Source organism: Puma concolor, chromosome F2 (assembly GCF_028749965.1).
Source record: "Puma concolor isolate L17-30 chromosome F2, mPumCon1.1.hap2, whole genome shotgun sequence".
NCBI classification, from domain to species: domain Eukaryota; kingdom Metazoa; phylum Chordata; class Mammalia; order Carnivora; family Felidae; genus Puma; species Puma concolor.
In genome coordinates, this window is record NC_141684.1 from 82259886 (window position 1) to 82277782 (window position 17897).

At 44.2% G+C, this 17897-nt stretch overlaps 1 pseudogene; it reads left to right on the forward strand.

The window, feature by feature from the left end:
• The first annotated feature begins 12252 nt into the window (after positions 1-12252).
• On the forward strand, positions 12253-16280 carry LOC112859372 (negative elongation factor E-like; annotated as a pseudogene).
• Positions 16281-17897: the final 1617 nt, after the last annotated feature.

Consider the following 17897-nt stretch of genomic DNA (forward strand, 5'->3'; position numbering starts at 1 on the left):
TGAAGGCCACTGCTACTCCCTCGCACACACACACACGCACACACACACACATACTCCTCAGCCTGGCTTTTATCTTCCTAGCCTAAAAAGTCTTCTAAGCTAAACAGTCATTCCTTTCACCACTAAAATGTGGACACTCTGGTGTAACGAGGCAATTATAATTTTGCAAAGTCTAAGGCTTCCCTGGCTACGAGCCACATCCGAGAAATTGCCCCTGCTTCAGGTATGGGAAACATTTTGAGCACAACTAATTTGCGAAGGAGCGTTTTGTCATCGGGGGAAGCAACGGTTCTCAAACAGGCTGACTCTTCTATCATCCTTGTCTTCTCATCAGAGACACGTGAAGCACAAAAGTATTCCCTTCACCTGAGATGGATACGTATGGAGGGAAAGACCTGTCGTTCAATCTTTCGTCGCCAATGTGGAGACTCTGCGACCATTGGAGTAAATCTCTGGCTAAAGTCAGAGTGAGCCCCTCAGCCCTCCAGGAAGTAATAATTACTTTGTGGAAAGCGTGCATGTGGAAAGCAAGAAGCATGGCAGCTTTTCCGTTGTGGCACTTAGCCAGACCCCAAACAAGGAGAGGCTCGCGAGGAAAGGGCAGCGTGTCAAGGTCCACCAACTCCAAAGGGGCTTGGAAGGTATTTATAGCAGTGAGTGGGTGGGCGGCTGTGAATTAAGGAGGGGGCATTCATGTATTTTGAGTACGAGCTCAGCTAATCCAGCCAGCTCCTCTGGTTAGGACGGTTGGCGTAAGCCCTTCCACCAGGTCTTTGGGAAGTCTTGGGAGACGGTCGTAAGGCCCTCTGCATTATCGCTCTGCAGTTTCCTTGGACAATGGCCAGAGACATCAACCAGTCATTCACACACCGTAGCGGTTGAGTTGGGGGACCTTCTCCACAAATTCATTCTGGGGCTGGAACTTACCCCGTCCCAGGTAGGAAACACCACTTGTTCTATTTCTTCCACCACTCAGTTAGTGGGTAGCGATGTTTAATTCTAAGGAGTGGAAAGGAGAGAATTCGATTGAAAGCAAAAATAGTGCCACATTCCCTTACAGAGAAAATGAATGACAGTGATATCTCCTATGAGTTCCAACATGTCTACCTATTTATCCATCACATGAGCAGGAAGTTTAAAATTCTCCTGTATTGTGCTAAGACTTTGCTTTAGATTTGTCAGAAAGTATAGTAAAAGCGGCTATCACCTTCAGCCATACACCGTGTCGCTAACACGTAGGCTCTGAGGGCCTATCACGGGCCCAGGCTCCCTGCTCTCCATGTGCACAGGATTGCCTGTCCGTCTAGTTGACTTCTTGGTTTGGTGGGTCTGGGGCGCGGTGTGAAAGTCAGCACTTCTAGCCAGCTCCTGGTTGTGTCCATGCTGCTGATCCTTGTACCTCACGCCAACGAACTAAGCTTTGACCCCTAGCTCCGCTCTTAGTCCCATGCCTTTCTCTCCACCCAACCCGAGCTCCTCATCTGCCCAACCTTAGTTCCTCATCTGAAGTAAGCATAAGTGTCTGGAGAGCATCCGTATAGCAACAGGTAGATTCATCAGCAGGTGGGGTCTAGAACATGCCTGAGCTCCAAGCTTGCCTAACTGAGGGCAGAGGCAGGGGGAGACAGGACAAGACGGAGTTCCATCAAAGTCAGCTTACTTTTCTCCTGACCTCTCTGCTCCCCATAAGTCACCCAATGCCATGATCCTGGATCTACCTAACCAGGTCCATGCTTGGGTGTTTGAATTTCTGCTCCAAGTTTTGAGGATGTCTCCAGCCTTGGTCACTCCTCACCCACCTTTGGAGGGCCCGGAAATGCATGCTGGCTCTTTCTAGTCAACTCACACCAAGGAGACTTTTCCCTCCTCACTCCAGAGAAGCATCAAATGCCTTTTTAGGGACACCTGGGTGGCTCCGTCAATTGAGCATCCAATTCCTGGTCTCAGCTCAGGTCTTGATCTCAGGGTCGTGAGTTCAGGCCCCACATTGGGCTTTATGCCGGGCATGGAGCCTACTTAAAAATTTGTTTAAAAAATGTAATTTTTGTCTGAGCTGAAAGGACTACCCATGTTGATGCAGCTGACAGTGATTGGGGGAGGGCCACTGCTGAGAGGCCTCTGGCTCCTTCTCTCCATTGTCCCTCAGGATCTGTGGGCTTCCCTTGTCCGTGTCAGGTGGGATCCCCCCTGAACAAGGATGTCTATGGACACCTTGGGCGAGCAAGCTGCTTAGGCTTTTCCCGCTCTATTATCTTTTAAGAATATTTAACACTTTGCCAGGTGGAAGTTATCTGATGTATATTTTTTCTCCAGCTCTTCGGTTAATTTTTTTCATGTCATTTTCATTTCATAATTTTATTTATTACTATTCCTATGAAATTGCAAATAGGAATTCTTAGATGAAAATTATTTTCTCTGAATTGATGACAAGTAGATCTTCTTTCTCTCTTTCTCTCTCTCAATTGTGTGTGTGTGTGTGTGTGTGTGCTTGCGTGCACATGTGTGAGCCTCTGATGTTGCCCCTCAACATGTGCAGCCTTGGACACATGCACAATCATCCTGGGATAACAGTGGCTTTGGCAGGGCTTTCCTCGACCATCTCTTTCCTTCATCTCTCTGTGAGCTGTCTGCATTTGTTGGTATCACACCCGTATGTTAGGCTCCACTGTTGGCTGGATGGCTCTTCTGTTGTTTTCAACAATGTCCTGGGATATAAACTGCTCTGCAGGTTAAGTGCAGGACCCCTTTTCGGGGATAGTTTGTCAAACTAGTCTTTGAGGTTTGTCCCTACCCCAGGTGGGTTCCCCATGCCTGCCTTTTTCTGTTGTTCTCTCTCGTAAACTAGCTTAGCTTATTGCGGTCGTGAAACTACCGGTGTCCTGTTAATCACTTACTATCAAAATCTACTGGGTGATTTGGAGAGTACCCTTAGGCTTGAGCTTCCCTACACTCTGTTCCTAATAAAGTCATGGGCAGACCTTGGAAGTTTTCTGTTCTTATGGCTTCCCTGTCCCCCTGGGCAAAATCTCTGAGTCACTGCTCTATGGTAGGTGGTGCGGACAGTAACTCACTTTGTCAGACTGACACCCTTGCTTTACAAGCAAGGATTTGGTGGGGAGGTGGGGGGAGGATTGTAGCCTCATCTTCTTGGCTTTGTCTCTCTCAGTGTAGAACCTCCTCTTGTGAGTGAGCTGGGGTGAGGGTCGTCAGGACCTCTTCCTCACTTTCAAGTGTTTCTATTTTATAATAGTTGAAGTTATTCAAAATTCAATAAAAGGATAATTGATTATGAAATTGAGTGTCACTTTAAGTGTGTTGTTGAAGGATTGCCCTATTTCTTATATTACGGAACAATTTGGTGACGTTATTTCATTTTATTAACAATGTACTGATCACAACTTTATGAGGTGAGACTATTTTAAGTTTTTTTAAATGTTTATTTATTTTTGAGACAGAGGGAGACAGAGCACTAGTGGGGGAGGGGCAGAGAGAGAAGGAGACCCAGAATCTGAAACAGGCTCCAGGCTCTGTGCTGTTAGCACAGAGCCCGACTTGGGGCTTGAACCCACGAACCACGAGATCATGACCTGAGCTGAAGTCAGACACTTAACTGGCTGAGCCACCCGGGAGCCCCAAGGTGAGCCTATTTTAAACCATGCTTATTAAAACAAAATAATATGGAGATCACCATATCCTAAGTGTACAAAATCTAAATGAAGCAAAGTTTTGGATTATAATGAAGGGAATTCAGCAGGAATTCACCAAATAGGTAAGAGACAATGTAAGTCCTTTGGAGGCATGACAGTACAAAATGCCACAAAGCATCACTTGGCATCTGTTTCTATGTGTGGAGATTAGACTCGTGTGGACTTCCTTTTCAATGTGGCCATCTATCAAGTTCAATTAGCCTAGACTTGCTTAATCTGATGCTTCCTTTGGACATGGTCATCACCTTTCCGGATGTTTAACAGGAGATCTAGCTGCACTGAGAGTAGCGTAGAGCAGCACGGACTGACTTATAGGCAGGAGGCAGTGATGGAACTTGTGGTATCTGCCTGCCCATGGAGCTACGTGTTTCTGCCCTTCTCCCAATGTGCCTTTCCATGTAGTTCTGGGTTGCGTTCTACTTTAGGAGCAAACTGATCATAATTGTACATTATACACACTCACCGACAAAGACGTTCTTTCGAGTACAGGCCAACACAACTATTCAAGCATTAGTGACTGCTGGTTCCCTTCCCATCTGTCTACTGCGGCAAGAGTGAGGATTATGTCCTTGATCCTCCTTAGCCGAGCAGAGACTAAAGACACTTCCAGTCTTCTTGTGTTCTGAAGACAGAAGCAGAAACAGAGAAGCCTAGCCCATCTCTCTCAAGTGGAGGGGATTAGGTGGATGGCAGCAACCTGGGTGCCACCAGAGAGCAGAGGGGAGGTTCCAGAAGCCAAGGGTGAGGGGAAAAGAAAACAACGTGGCAAGTGCGGGCTTGCATCAGTGGGTCTGACTTCGGAGAACATCAGAATCAGCTAGAAGCTTGGTTAAAACCCAAATTGCTGGGTTCCACCGCCAGAGTTTCTGAATTAGAAGATTTGTAGTGGACCTAAGACTTTGAATTTCTAACATGATTCCAGGTGAGGCTGATACAGTCTGGGGACCACCCTCTGAGAAGGACAGAATCGCAGCCATGGGAGGTTGGGGCAGGGCGCTGAGGCTCAGCTGTCGCAGTTCACAAGCTATAAATCATGAGCCGTACACAAGTGTAGAGTCCCTTCTCTTTCTCACTACTATTCATTGCTTTGGACTGTTTGCCTGCTTGTCACCGTATTAAGCACTCGATGGAAAGAGGTACTAAGTAAGACTTCCTAGTGAAAAAAATGTAGGGGCGCCTGGGTGGCTCAGTCGGTTGAGCATCCGACTTCGGCTCAGGTCATGATCTCATGGTCTGTGAGTTCGAGCCCCGCATCGGGCTCTGTGCTGATGGCTCAGAGCCTGGAGCCTGCTTCGGAGTCTGTGTCTCCCTCTCTCTGCCCCTCCCCTGCTCATGCTCTGTCTCTTGTCTCTCTCCCTCTCAAAACTAAGTAAACATTAAAAAAAAATTAAAAAAAAATGTAAAGGGCCAAAGCACAAATCTTTTTACGGGTTCCAATTTTTTTTACAAATTCCTGTAACAAATTAGTTTACAGCATAGGGGCTTTTAAAGAGTTTGGAAAGATACGCTATAAAATACAGAGTGGTGAAAAGGTGTGGGCTGGGAGCTTCCCTGAACAGTGAAAAACTATTTTATGTAATGAAAAGAGAAAGTGGGGCACCTGGGTGGCTCAGTTGGTTAAATATAGGACTTCAGCTCAGGTCACCATCTCAAGGTCTGGGGAGTTCGAGCCACGCTAGGGGCTCTGTGCTGACAGCTCGGAGCCTGGAGCCTGCTTCAGATTCTGTGTCTCCCTCTCTCTGTCCCTCCCCTGTTCATGTTCTGTCTCTCTCAAAAATAAATAAACATTGAAAAGACTTAAAAACAAAGAAAAAGGAAAGAAATTACAGCTTTCATAGCTAGAATGATTTCTCTATAAAGTTAAATTGGGTGAGAACACAGGGCAATTTTCTTGATATATTAGGAACTTTGCAGACATTTTCTTGAATTCATAAGCTACAATCAACAAATCTGTTCGCCGTAATTGGGCTGTGACTGGCAGGATGAACACCCATCACCTACAGATTTCCCTCCCTGAACAAGCCAGGCAAACCCCTCTCGGAATCTGCATTTTAAATCAAAAGTTGTAAAAGGATCTTTTGTGTTACGGCTTTCCTAATAAGAAGGCAATAAAGAAGAATTAGAAGAAAAGACGACTCTGAAATGTAACTTTTAGATTTTTACAATTTAGGAAAATCTTGACAACTCCGGGGCCGAGCTCTGGCCGGCCCAGGGCCGGGCGTGTGCCTCTTCCCGGGATGCCAGCTCTCTCCTCTGCTCCTGCCAACCGCGAAACAGCCCAGGGAATTTTCCATGGAGGTGTCCTGATTGATTTTAAAGGCAGCTACTCTTCTTCTTCTTTTTTTTTTTTTTCTTCCCCAATTGCAAATCTTAAACAAGAAGGGGCCCGCATTTTCATGTGTCCTGCAAAAATTGCTGTCGGGGCCATTTGAAATAATGGTGAGTAATCAAAATATGTATGATAGAATTTTTTAAAGAAGTACTAATCAATGCTGCTGCGCTGCAGTCCAGGTCATTCTGGTCTTGTTCCATGAGCACAGAGGGTAGTACAAAGGCTGTAATCCGACTGATCTGGATTCGAGGTGCAGTTTTGTCGCCTAGGTTGTCAGTGGGGAGATCTGTGTTCAGTCTCATCTGGTGTATACTGGGGACAATTCCTGAGTCCAGGTGCTGGCAAAGATACTAAACGAATCTATGATAAGCACACGTCACTGGGGTGCACGCTGTGGAGCTCAATATTTTTTTCCTTTCTTCGAGGTGGGGGAAGGGCAGGAGGAGAGAGAGAGAGAGAGAGAGAGAATCCATGCCCAGCATGGCACCCGATGCAGGGTCAATCTCACAAACCATGAGATCATGACCTCAGCAGAAATCGAGAATTGGATGCCTAGCCTACGGAGCCACCCGGGTGCCCCTCAGTATATTCTTGTTTTCTTAAAGCTAAAACCAGCTTGCAGTCTATACATACTCATCCATTTTATTATTTTGTCTTTGCCTACCAGAAAGACACATTCCTTCCACTGGCGGTCTCTCTCACCTACCCCCCCGGCACGAATTAATAGAAAATCCCCTGTGGTGGGTATGATCAGAGAATCAACCATGTTATCATAATGGATTAAAGCATATAGGCAGCATGCCCATAAGCTTTGCTGTCTCACCTAGAACCATGCAGAAAGCTGGAAAAAGTCAGAATGATGTTTCTCATATTTACAAGCCACTAAAATGTTCAAAAAGTGCTTCATCATCCAATGAGTTTGGAAAGATTTTTGAAAACGTCACCCTCTATATGATGCATTGATACAACACACATACTTATAAGTAATCATAAATTACTTCTGAAATCAGGAAAAAAAAGTAAAAAATCACAGGACAAAATACTTCACTTACCTTACATCCAATGCCCAAAGTCTTGTTCTCTCCCTATATCCTTTACCTATCATCTGGGTCTATATCAAAGACCAAGTAATTTGAAAAACCAAAATAACTTTCACTCAATCAGGAGGGTTCAAATGACATGCAGAAGAAAAAGATTTTGAAGCCCAGTTGAAAAGGAAGATTAGAAATAGGATTTTCACTTTTGTCTTGGTAAATGCAATTGCCTCTGATGCCCCTGGACTCTGCCAGTCAAAATTCTCCCTTGTGACCAGACGCTAAACAAAGGCAACAAGTTACTAGAACATATAGACCCTTTTGTTGACAGCGAAATAAGTGCTTGGCTGACAGGGGTCGTCCACAAGAATGAGAACATCCTTATTTATTTAGGTGCCAGAAAACCCAAGCCAAGAGGAGGCATGGGTGGTGCGATTGGTCTCAACCTGCTTCTCTGAGACATTTGCCTTCCAGAGAATGGATTACATGTCACCTATGGACCACAGTCCTTCTCCCTAGTCAAGCAGACCCTTCAAAAGTGTCACATTGAACGTCACGTGAGATCAAAAGATCACATTTAAGAACTTTTAAAATGCACTAATAGCCTCTTGCTCTTCATAAGACATAAGTCCATCCCTGTGTGAATTACAGCACTTAAAATTCTAAATCACTTGGTGTCTAAAATTCTTAATCCAGGAAATTGAAAAATATAAATTCTAAACCAAACTGAGGCATTTTCTTGAAAATAGTATTTAGCGTTTAAATAGAACATAGACAGGGTTTTGGTCTACCTGAGTGGGAGCTGGGTTTGGAAGATGGTGTCCCATTAGTGCTGAGCATGTAGGTTTTGTTATGAAAGCTCTTTACCACCTATGTGTGTGACTCAAACACGCAGACGTCATAGCTCTCGAGAGCCAGTCTGCACAGTAATCGGGTTAGTTTCTAAACATAGACTCCTCAATACCTTTGTATTAACTCAATTTAAAATAGCACCAAATTTAAAAATACTTAAAGACAAACAAAAAAAGTTGAACTGTGGGGCGCCTGGGCCCCAGTCAGTCAGTTAATCTCAGTCAGTTAAGCAGAAAACTCTCGATTTGGCTGAGGTCATCATCTCACGGTTCTAGCCCTACGTGGGGCTCCATGCTGGTAGTGCAGAGACTGCTAAGGTTTCTCCCTCTCTCCCTCCCTCTCTCTCTCTGGTCCTCCCCTGCTCACGCTCTCTCTCTCTCTCTCTCTCTCTGTCTCTGTCTCTGTCTCTCTCTCAAAATAAATAAATAAACTTAAAAAATATTGAGCTGAACATTGGCAGGAAGCCCACCTTGGCCCTTTCCTATAAATGAGCCCATTTAACCCAGTGAAGGACCAAAGAACCAACCCTTATCACTTACAAAAGGAAAGAGAAAAATATAAATTTGTATTTAGTAAGGTGCCAAGTTTTATTTACTCTCTTTTCCATAACAAACAAAAATATGAAAATAAAGAAGAAATAAAACAATTACCTGGGCTTTTGGATCCAGCAACCATAGATCCCAGCAAACAGAGAATGGGGTCCAAACCCCAATTTAATTCACCTAATTCACCTATGGAGGGCATCAGAAAAAAAAAAAAGAAAACCTCAGTAAGCTGTATCAAAACATCCACATTGTTCTTTCTGGCCTTTTTATATCTAGTAATCACAAGACTATATTTGGTCAGGTAATGGGTAAACACTCAGAAGACCATGAGGAAGGTAAGAGATGATGTTTCTGGTGTTCTGTTTAATTTTTTCCTATTACAAATAACTTTTTCCTAAATATATGTAAGGAGAACCCCAGAAGCTGACTTGTCTACCACAGACACACCATGGCCAATTCATTAGCCACATTAAATACTGGGTTCCCCGGTGGGCTATTCATGCCTCAGCACACGCAGAAAGGGTGGGAAGGATCGATGGGTCTTACAAATTCAGAAAGTGCCTATTTGGGGATTGTGTAGACTCTCAAATAATTCTGACCAAACCTCAGCCTCTCTGAGTAAGATTATATGGGATGGCTGTGGCTCTAGGCTGAGTCTTGATGAAGGAGGCAAAATTAATATGGGAGAATTTGGGGCCCACTGGCTTAACTCCAAGGGAAACATAATATTAGTGCATAAGCAATCAGGCCTTTGCATCGCCTTCATGCAAATATCCCACCCTCTTTCAGCCACGATGAAAGATAGCAGAAAAGTCACCAAACAGAGCTTTGGCTTTCTCTCTTTGTAATACAGCAAATGTATATTTCTATCTTTCTAATATAGCAAAATAGAGTAACTTAAACAAAAATGCTTTCTTAGCACATGATACTCAAGGCAACGTCCGGACATGTTAAGATATGAACTCAAACCTGTAAGCTTTTGTTGATTCCCTCAATAAATAAATAATTTGTTCTGTTTTATATTTTTGCATACTCCAGAAATACGGAACAATTTCTAGTTTCCCGAGCCAACTACATTTTTATACATACTGTGCCTATCTGTCTACCTAACTCCCACATATTCTTAGAATCTCATTCAACTGCTACCTCCCCTAAGAAGCCTCCCTGACTTTCCCAGACCTACATCGAGTTTCTTATCTCTATTTCACTGCACGTCATACATAATTTGTGCTACAATTGTTTGCCTATGTGCCTAGCTCCTCACTGGACTATGAATTCTAAATGTAAATGCAGAGTCAGGGATCACGCTTTTACCCCCTCCCCCCCCAGGGCCTTGCACAATCCCAGGACCGAAAAGATAAACAGAACATTTTCATTGAATGAATGACCCAAAGTAGACACGACCTAGCTGGTTGTGGGGATAACTTCACGTCTCACTGTAAACATTTAAAGGTATCATAAAGCACCTCAAAGCTGAAACAATGCGTTGCGCTGTGTATCTACGCACACTCAGATAGCCCTTTCTCGGCAGCAGTTAGGCAAAGCGTCACTACATTAATGCAATTTTCAAATCCTTATGCTCCGGCCACTGGTTCCACCTCTCCCCAGAGAAAAGTTAAAGGCGCGATTAAAACAGCAATACCAGTGATTCTAACAAAAACCATATTTCCAACTTTGTGAAACTTCTTTGTCTCGGTGTTTCTGTCTTTCTCTCTCTCTGCGTGTCTCTCTCTCCCTTTTTTCTCTCCCCTGTATGTTGAGGAGGGGTACATAGATGGGATTTTCCTATGGTGTGGTGTGTGCTTTCGATGTTTCTTGTAGGTTGCCTTCCTGATTTCTTGCGGTCTTGGAAACCACCCTTCAGAGTGACTCAGCCACCACTCAATGCTCTGGGTTGTTTAAGGCTCTTTCATACCCTTAACAGCTCTACCAATAAGGCAGTTGCCTATTATCTGTGTCTAATTGTGATCAGTCACTATGTCAAAGAAGAAAAATGGTGGTTCATTTCGGATGGATCTTTATTTACGCATTGATTTATGTTACTGTCTACATTTACGATGTGTATGCGTGCTCTGTGCGTGTGAGAGAGAGACAGACAGACAGAACACCCCCCCCCCCAACACACACACACACAGAAGCAACATGATTGTGTACAGTCCTTCAGGCTGGCAGCCTTGATGCAATGTTCAGCCTTTGAAAATCCCTATTTGGAACATTAGAAACATCTGGAGAAACCACATTTCCATGTTGAAATAAAGATAAGTTGTCATTTCTGCTACTCATTTTGAATTTATCCCACAGCCCGATGAGAGAATTTTGCCCAGAGCAAGTTATAGAGTATGTAACTAAAAAAGAAAAAAAAAAAAAAACTAGAAAAAGGAAAAAGAAAGAGGAAAAAAAAACCCACCAGCAGTCAGGAAACTGATTTTACAGCATTCTACCAGGGGTTTCCTTAAGTACCCTTCCAAATATGCTTGCCCCAGCCCAGTGAGGGGGCTCCTGGGAGATCTTGAGCTGTGGACAGTAGGGGCCAAATACGGCCACGGGACCCTAACCAGGCCCATTTATCAGCCTCTATTGTTTTTTCACCTACTAAATCTAAATAATAATTTAGACTTGTGCTTAATAATGCATGTATTTGATCTGGAAATTTAGGAAAATGCAGTATAAATATAAGGTCACAAGCTGATATTCAAGAATCATTTTTTTTTTCTATTTCAAATTTGATTGCTCGTCTTCTTGGGCCTGTGATTAAAAATCACAATTTCTAATGGGCCTCCCTTATCTACACACACAGTGCTGCAGTTTTGTAGAAGTCCATGGAACAAGCCCGTGGAATGCAGCGTCCTTATCCTGCAGGCGACTATTGTGGTGAATTCAGGGACTTACAACCTCTGCCCAGGACAGCCTGGTGCTCCGCTGAGAGTGTCCAGCTAATGAACTACATGAGGAATTTATACATAAATCAACAGAACTGCCTTCATCTTTCTTTCCTTCTGTTGAGCCACCACAGTGATCTCCCACTAAGAGGAGTCCTTTCATTTGCTCGTGGTTCTAACGCACTTGTGGGAAAAAATATCAGACATTTTTGGCTTTTGGATTTCATACTCAAGTTTGAATATGTGGTTTCATTCCAAAAATACCATAAGAAAGTCTGAGGAGTAGCAAAGCCAGGGGGAAAAAATAGCTGACATTGAGATTCAGTCTTGAACATCCACAAATATTTCTAGAATCTTTTTTTTTTTTTTGGTCAAGGAGACCTTTCTTCAAAGAAAACCTTAGTCACTGAAAAGCCAGATATATAAAAGAAATGAGTAAGAAAGACTCTTCTTGAAACAGGCCTGAATTCTGCCTCTTTGCTTCTTTTCAAACTTCCTCCAAGGCACTCATTGAGCAAGTTTGAAAATCAGTGCCTGGCTCCGGTTTCCAAACTGTGCTCCAGAAAATATGAATCTTTTCAGATGTTTCCCAAAGATTTTTTTGGTCAGAATTCTGTCACATGGTGTATACTAACCCCCCCCACCCCACCCCCCACCCCGCCACAAGCAGTCTCAAAGTTTACTTTAACATAGGAAGACTCCAGGGAGATCTTACACTAACGGATTTAACACCACATGGAATCTTTAGGGCAAGGACATTGTCATATATTCTAGACTGCCAGCCCCTGGCGTTTCCCCTCATTCCCTTGAAACACACTCACTGGGGGAAGACCCTTGGGGAGAATATCCACATGACCGATTTGACTACTTTCTACAGGGTGACAGAGCTGAGTAGGGCCTGGCATGGTGGAGAGGCACAAATTCAATGGGGCCCATGAGAGGGAAGTGGAGAATGTAAAGAAGAAAGGGACCAGCATTTATTGGGTCAAGTTTCCAAAAATGAGGTCAAGTGGAATAAATTCCATATCCTCTCTCTGTTTCTCTCTGTGTAGACCAAAAATTCAATGGCGAACCCTCTCCTGACATTCTTCCATTTCCCCCAGGAGCCCTCAGCAACCTCTTTGAAAACCCTAAGGCCTAGATGCAAAGCATATCCACTAAATGAGGGGTGTCTGCCTCTCTGAAAAAAAAATTCTCAAATGAATTTAAATATTCATCTATTAGTCTAATTCTAGCTCTATAATGGCTTTGATTTCCTTACAAATATATACACTCAAGTAATTTCTGAGAAATGACACAAAGAACAAAGAGTGAAAAAAATCAAAAAACTCTAGAGAGATTTGTCATATGGTCACACAGATCGTGCTAAATCCATGAATATAAATTTTACAAAATGATACTCGTTATCCTGCTTGTCAAAATAGATTAACAACCGTTTTTTTTCTTCTTGTGAGTTTTCATTTCCTTTTTCTTTTCTTTCTTTCTTTCTTTCTTTTTTTTTTTTTTTTTTTTTTTTGGAATGGATGAAATGCATTGGGTAAACAGGTAAACCAAAAACTCATTCTGAGCCATGACCTCAGCCATCAGCTGTCCCCACATTTTCTAACATCCTGAAATTTTCCATTCGACTTGGGTGGCTGATCTCACATTTTTTCCTGGACTTCTGTACCCTGTGGAGTTTGGGACACCACCAAAGGCAGGGGGTGAGCCCGACACCTGCCTGTGGTCTCCTGGCTCCTGCCCCATGGAGCACAGAGTGGTGGGGAGGATTCGCCTGAAGGCCACGTTGCCCTCCCACACAAGCTGGAGAAGGATGCTGGAGGATGAGAAAATTATCTCTAGGAAACATTTTAAAGAAAAACTAATTATGTACCAAAGCTTTGCCTCAGATACAAATGGAGAAGGTTTAGTTAACCCTTACATTTTCCCATCAGATTGGTGAATATTTGGATTTGCTTGAGAAATATTTTCTTACCTTGTTAAAACAGATCTGCGCCAGAGACAAACATGTTAAAAATCCTAATTGTAAAAGCAAAACAAACAAACAGACAAACAAAAAAAACCCTCCGTGGGAGGTTTTACCATCATAGTTTGAGACTTCAGTATAATGGAGAGTTTTTGACACCTGCTGAATGTTCTTCCCATCTGGGAGATATGTCTCTAAATCTAAATTTTGATTTGAGAAAAGGGCTCAGGAATGAATGATACATACACAACCACTCCCAGTTATTACTTGAAAGAAATAAAATCTGTTTTCTGAAGATTCCTATTGCTATCAGTATTTTTTACAGGACTGTTGTTTTTGCACAGTAATGTAGTTCTTTTTTTGTGGGGGGGGGTATTATTAGTTATGAAACAGAACTGACTATCCCGCCAAGGACCTATATAAACAGAACAGGGGGCTTGGGGGTTTGGCAATCTCTGTGTGTAACCCTTAACCTTCAAAGGTGCCTCCATGTTAACGTGGAAACCCTGCTGATCGGAGACAGCCAGCGCCTTACGAGCATTTTTTTATTAGGAGGAGCAAAGCTAACTTCATGAGAAATCTACGATCATTATCACCATATCCCTTCTTCTTATCTCCATTCTAATTCTGAGAAAAATTTTCAGGGATTTCCTGAAATTTTCGACTAGCATAATTCCGAGCAGGTATTAGAAGTTTGGAGGTTGTCCTCCATTCCGCTGATCGCCTTGAACGTGAGCTCTCTGTAAAGTGCTGATAATAAGCGACGGCACAGAGCCATACCAAAGTGCTTCAACAGACTGTTTTCACATGTCATGTTTCCACACAGTCACATGTGACATGGATTAAATCATAACCCCCCCAAAGCAGTAATACTGTCAAAGCTCAAGATAATACAACCGAACTTCTGTCTCTGCAAATCATTAAAAAGGAAGTTGTGCTATACTTTCATTTTCTATAAAAACAGACCACCGTGTCCATCCTGACATCATGTTCACCCTACGTTTAACACATTATTCACCTAATGGGAAAAATCTCAACTCAGGTCTACTTTTGTTCTTTAGAACATGTATTTTTTTCCCTACAAATACTCTAAAGGTTAATACTTAGTGATGATCTTTCTTTGTATACAGATACCAAAAGATAGGGGTTTTTTTTTCCACTTAATTTTGAATTATATATCTTGATGCACAAGTAGCTTAAAACCTCTCCATAGACAAAAAAAAAAAAAAAAAACAAGAAAAGGATGATGAAATTATAAAATGTCAACACATTTGCAAATATTAAATGACTCTTCACACCATACCTCATGCAAAAGAATTTCTCCGATAATAATACCCAAGTCTCCAGTGATTTCCCTGGCCTTAGATTCTGCAGTCTAGTTTGAATCTGTACTATGCATTACGCTGGCCATTTTCTTCTCTACAGTGATGACTGGAAACCGTCAGAAGAGCAAGCTTCCTTTTCTACATTGCTTTACTCTGGGTGGTGTGGAAATCGAGGGGTAGTGGTGCCTTTGGCATCTCCAAGACTGCGGAGGCCTTTGCCACTACATGTCACCGGAAGATCCTTAAGATTCAGGAGCTCCTGGCCCACGCGGGCACTGCCCGAGCCCACGGGACCCCTGGTACCGCCCCCTGGGGAGCCACCAGGTTGGTGATACCCCCAGCTGAGCAAGGAGGGGGCAGCTCTGCAGAACAAATTCAGCAAATTCAAGAGGAAGAAAAAGGCATCGCTGGCTCTGACAAAGCCAAGTAGCAGCAGCACAGCCAGTCGAGGTGGTGTCCCAGGCTCACTGTCTGAGCAGCGTGGTGGACAGGGCCACCGCAGCAGAACCAGCAAAGCGGCTGCTGAAGTTGGGAGCTGGCAGCTCAAGAACCCGGGCTTCCGGCACTCTCAAACCCTCGAGGGAAGTTAAAGGACCCTGAGAAGGGGCCAGTGCCCACTTACCAGCTGTTCCAAAGTTGCATATCTGCAACAGTGATCTGCAGGAGTCGTGCACACACCTGCAGAGGAAACCTCTGTGTGAGTTCTGTGTCTTCCAGCGACTGGGTTTGGGAACTGGGGCCAAATGGGGAAGAGGCACAGGGCCCAGGGGCTGGTGAAGTCCCCCTTGAAGCTTTGACTGGGGTTCTGAAAAGTGTGGTGGGGCCGCTCCTCAGCCTCCCCACCTCGAAGCCTCAGCCAGGACCCTAGTCGTGAGTGGAACCGGGACAGAGACTGCGATGGGGACAGTGACCACGATCTGGACAGGAACTGTAATAGGGACAGTGACCATGATCTGGAGAGGGGCCACAATGGGGACAGGGACCTCGATCTGGACAGGGACCATGATGGGGACAGGAACCATGGTCCAGACAGGGACTGCGATAGGGACAGGGACCATTATCGGGACAGGAAGCATGATGGGGACAGTGACCATGATCTGGAGATGAACCACAATGAGGACAGGGACCGTGATCCAGACAGGGACTGCAATGGGGATAGATACCTCGATCCAGACAAGAATTGCGATGGGGTCAGGGACTTTGATCCAGACAGGAACCATGAATGCAAGGGTCCTTTCCCCAGGTGGGACTCATTTCCTGAACACAGAGCCCCTCAGAAGGGGAATACTGTGTGTGTACAGAGAGGACATGATGCCCACCCTCTTCTGTGGGACCTTCTCTGCCTTTGGAAACACCATTGGCCTCTCCATGGACCCATCCAGAAACTGTGCCTTCCTTATCCAAGAAAAGGTGGAGCCAGCAGATCAGGCGGTTGCTGGGCTCAATGGGCCCAGGGGGAGTCAGTACAGCTCAAAGTCAGCATTGCAGGCAAACGGCCGGTGCTGGAATCTGCCACTGGTAAGTCTGTCTGGGGCTGCCCCGCTGTCCGGAACAGCCTTAAGGGTTGTCACTAGGACAAGATGGTCAGGATTGTCTACAGTGATGACGGCTCCGAGGAAAACCTTGTAGATGGCTTCTAGGGAATTCAGCTGGATTCTGTGTGCCTCATCTGTGCCAACACTGGTCTCAGTAAAACATTGAGATGCAAGCTCAAAAAATAAAATAAAAAAAAATTAAAAAGATACGGGAGCTCTTTCTTTCCTCCCAGTTTTACTGAAAAATAATTGACATGCATCACTGTATATGTTTAAGACTTACAGCTTGAGGTGAGCATTTACTTTACATATATGGTGAAATCGTCATCACGGTAGGTTCAGCTAACATCTGTCTTCTCATGTGGACACAATAAAAAGAAAAGAGAAAAATTCTCCTTATGATGAAAAGTCTTAGGATTTACCTACTTAACAACTTTCCTATATACCATACAGCAGTGCTAGCCGTGGTCCTCACACTCTCTATTACATCCCCAGTACTTAGTTTTCTTCTAACGGGAAGTTGGTGCCTTTGACCACCTTATTCTGATTCCCCCTCTCCCCGTCTCCTGACTCTGGTAACCACAAGTCTGATCTCTTTTCCTGAGTTTGGGGTTTTGTTTCGTTTTGCTTTTGTTTTTCGATTCCATGTATACATGAGATCCTAAAGCATCTTTCTCTGTCTGACTTATTTCATTCAGCATAGTGTCTTCAAGGTCCATCCACATTGCCGCAAATGGTAAGATTTCCACATTTTGTGATGGCTCTCTTCCATTCTGTACATAGGAAGAGATGCCACAACTTCTTTACCCATGCATAAATTGATGGACACTGGTTCCTTGTCTTGGCTGTTGGAAACGCTACAGTGATCATAAGGTAAAGATATTTTGTTGGAGTCGTATGTTTCTTTCCTTTGCATATATTCCCAAAAGTGAAAAAGAAACCCATGGACAGAATGAACTCTGCTACTGATTCTACTGACACCATTTTACATCAAATCACCCCCAGGATCCAACCAAGGATCTTTTTAAAGTCTACAGAAGCAAACAACCTTGAAAATGATCCGGAATGCAGTGTTCACACTAGGGTTTTTGTCCCCACAAGAGATGATAGAACATGGCTGCAGCTCCTATTTTAATGTTTGGAGAGGTCTCCATACTGTTTTCCATAGTTGAACCAATTTCCACGCCCACTGTCAGGATGACCATCCTCAAAAAGACAAGAGATAGCGCATGCTGGCACGGATGTTCCTAACTTCCAACGCCTGCCGACTGGGGCATGACTGACCAGCACGTGCCACTGTGACCGGTGAGTGGAACCGATTCAATTATCCACTGTGTGACCAGTGGTCGTCATCCCCCACCGTGCGGCCCTAGAGGGGCCCCACTTACAATGACCATGTTGTTTGCCGGGAACTTCTTTCACTCCCGCTAGGAAGGCTACCCGTGGACAGAAAGAGCTCTGCTACTGATTCTGCTGACACCATTTTGTATCAAATGACCCCAGTGGTCTAACAGAAGACCTTTTTCAAGTCTCCAGAAGCAAACGACCTCGAAAATGATTCGGAAGGTAGTGTTCAAGCTACGAGTTTTGTCCCCACCAGAGATGCTGGAACCTGGCTGCAGCACCCCGCCAGACGGTGATGGGTGAGCTTCCACAGTGGGCCCCATGCCTGAAACAACAAAGGCCTAACTGTATACGTGATATGCTAATCTGTTTGCATAA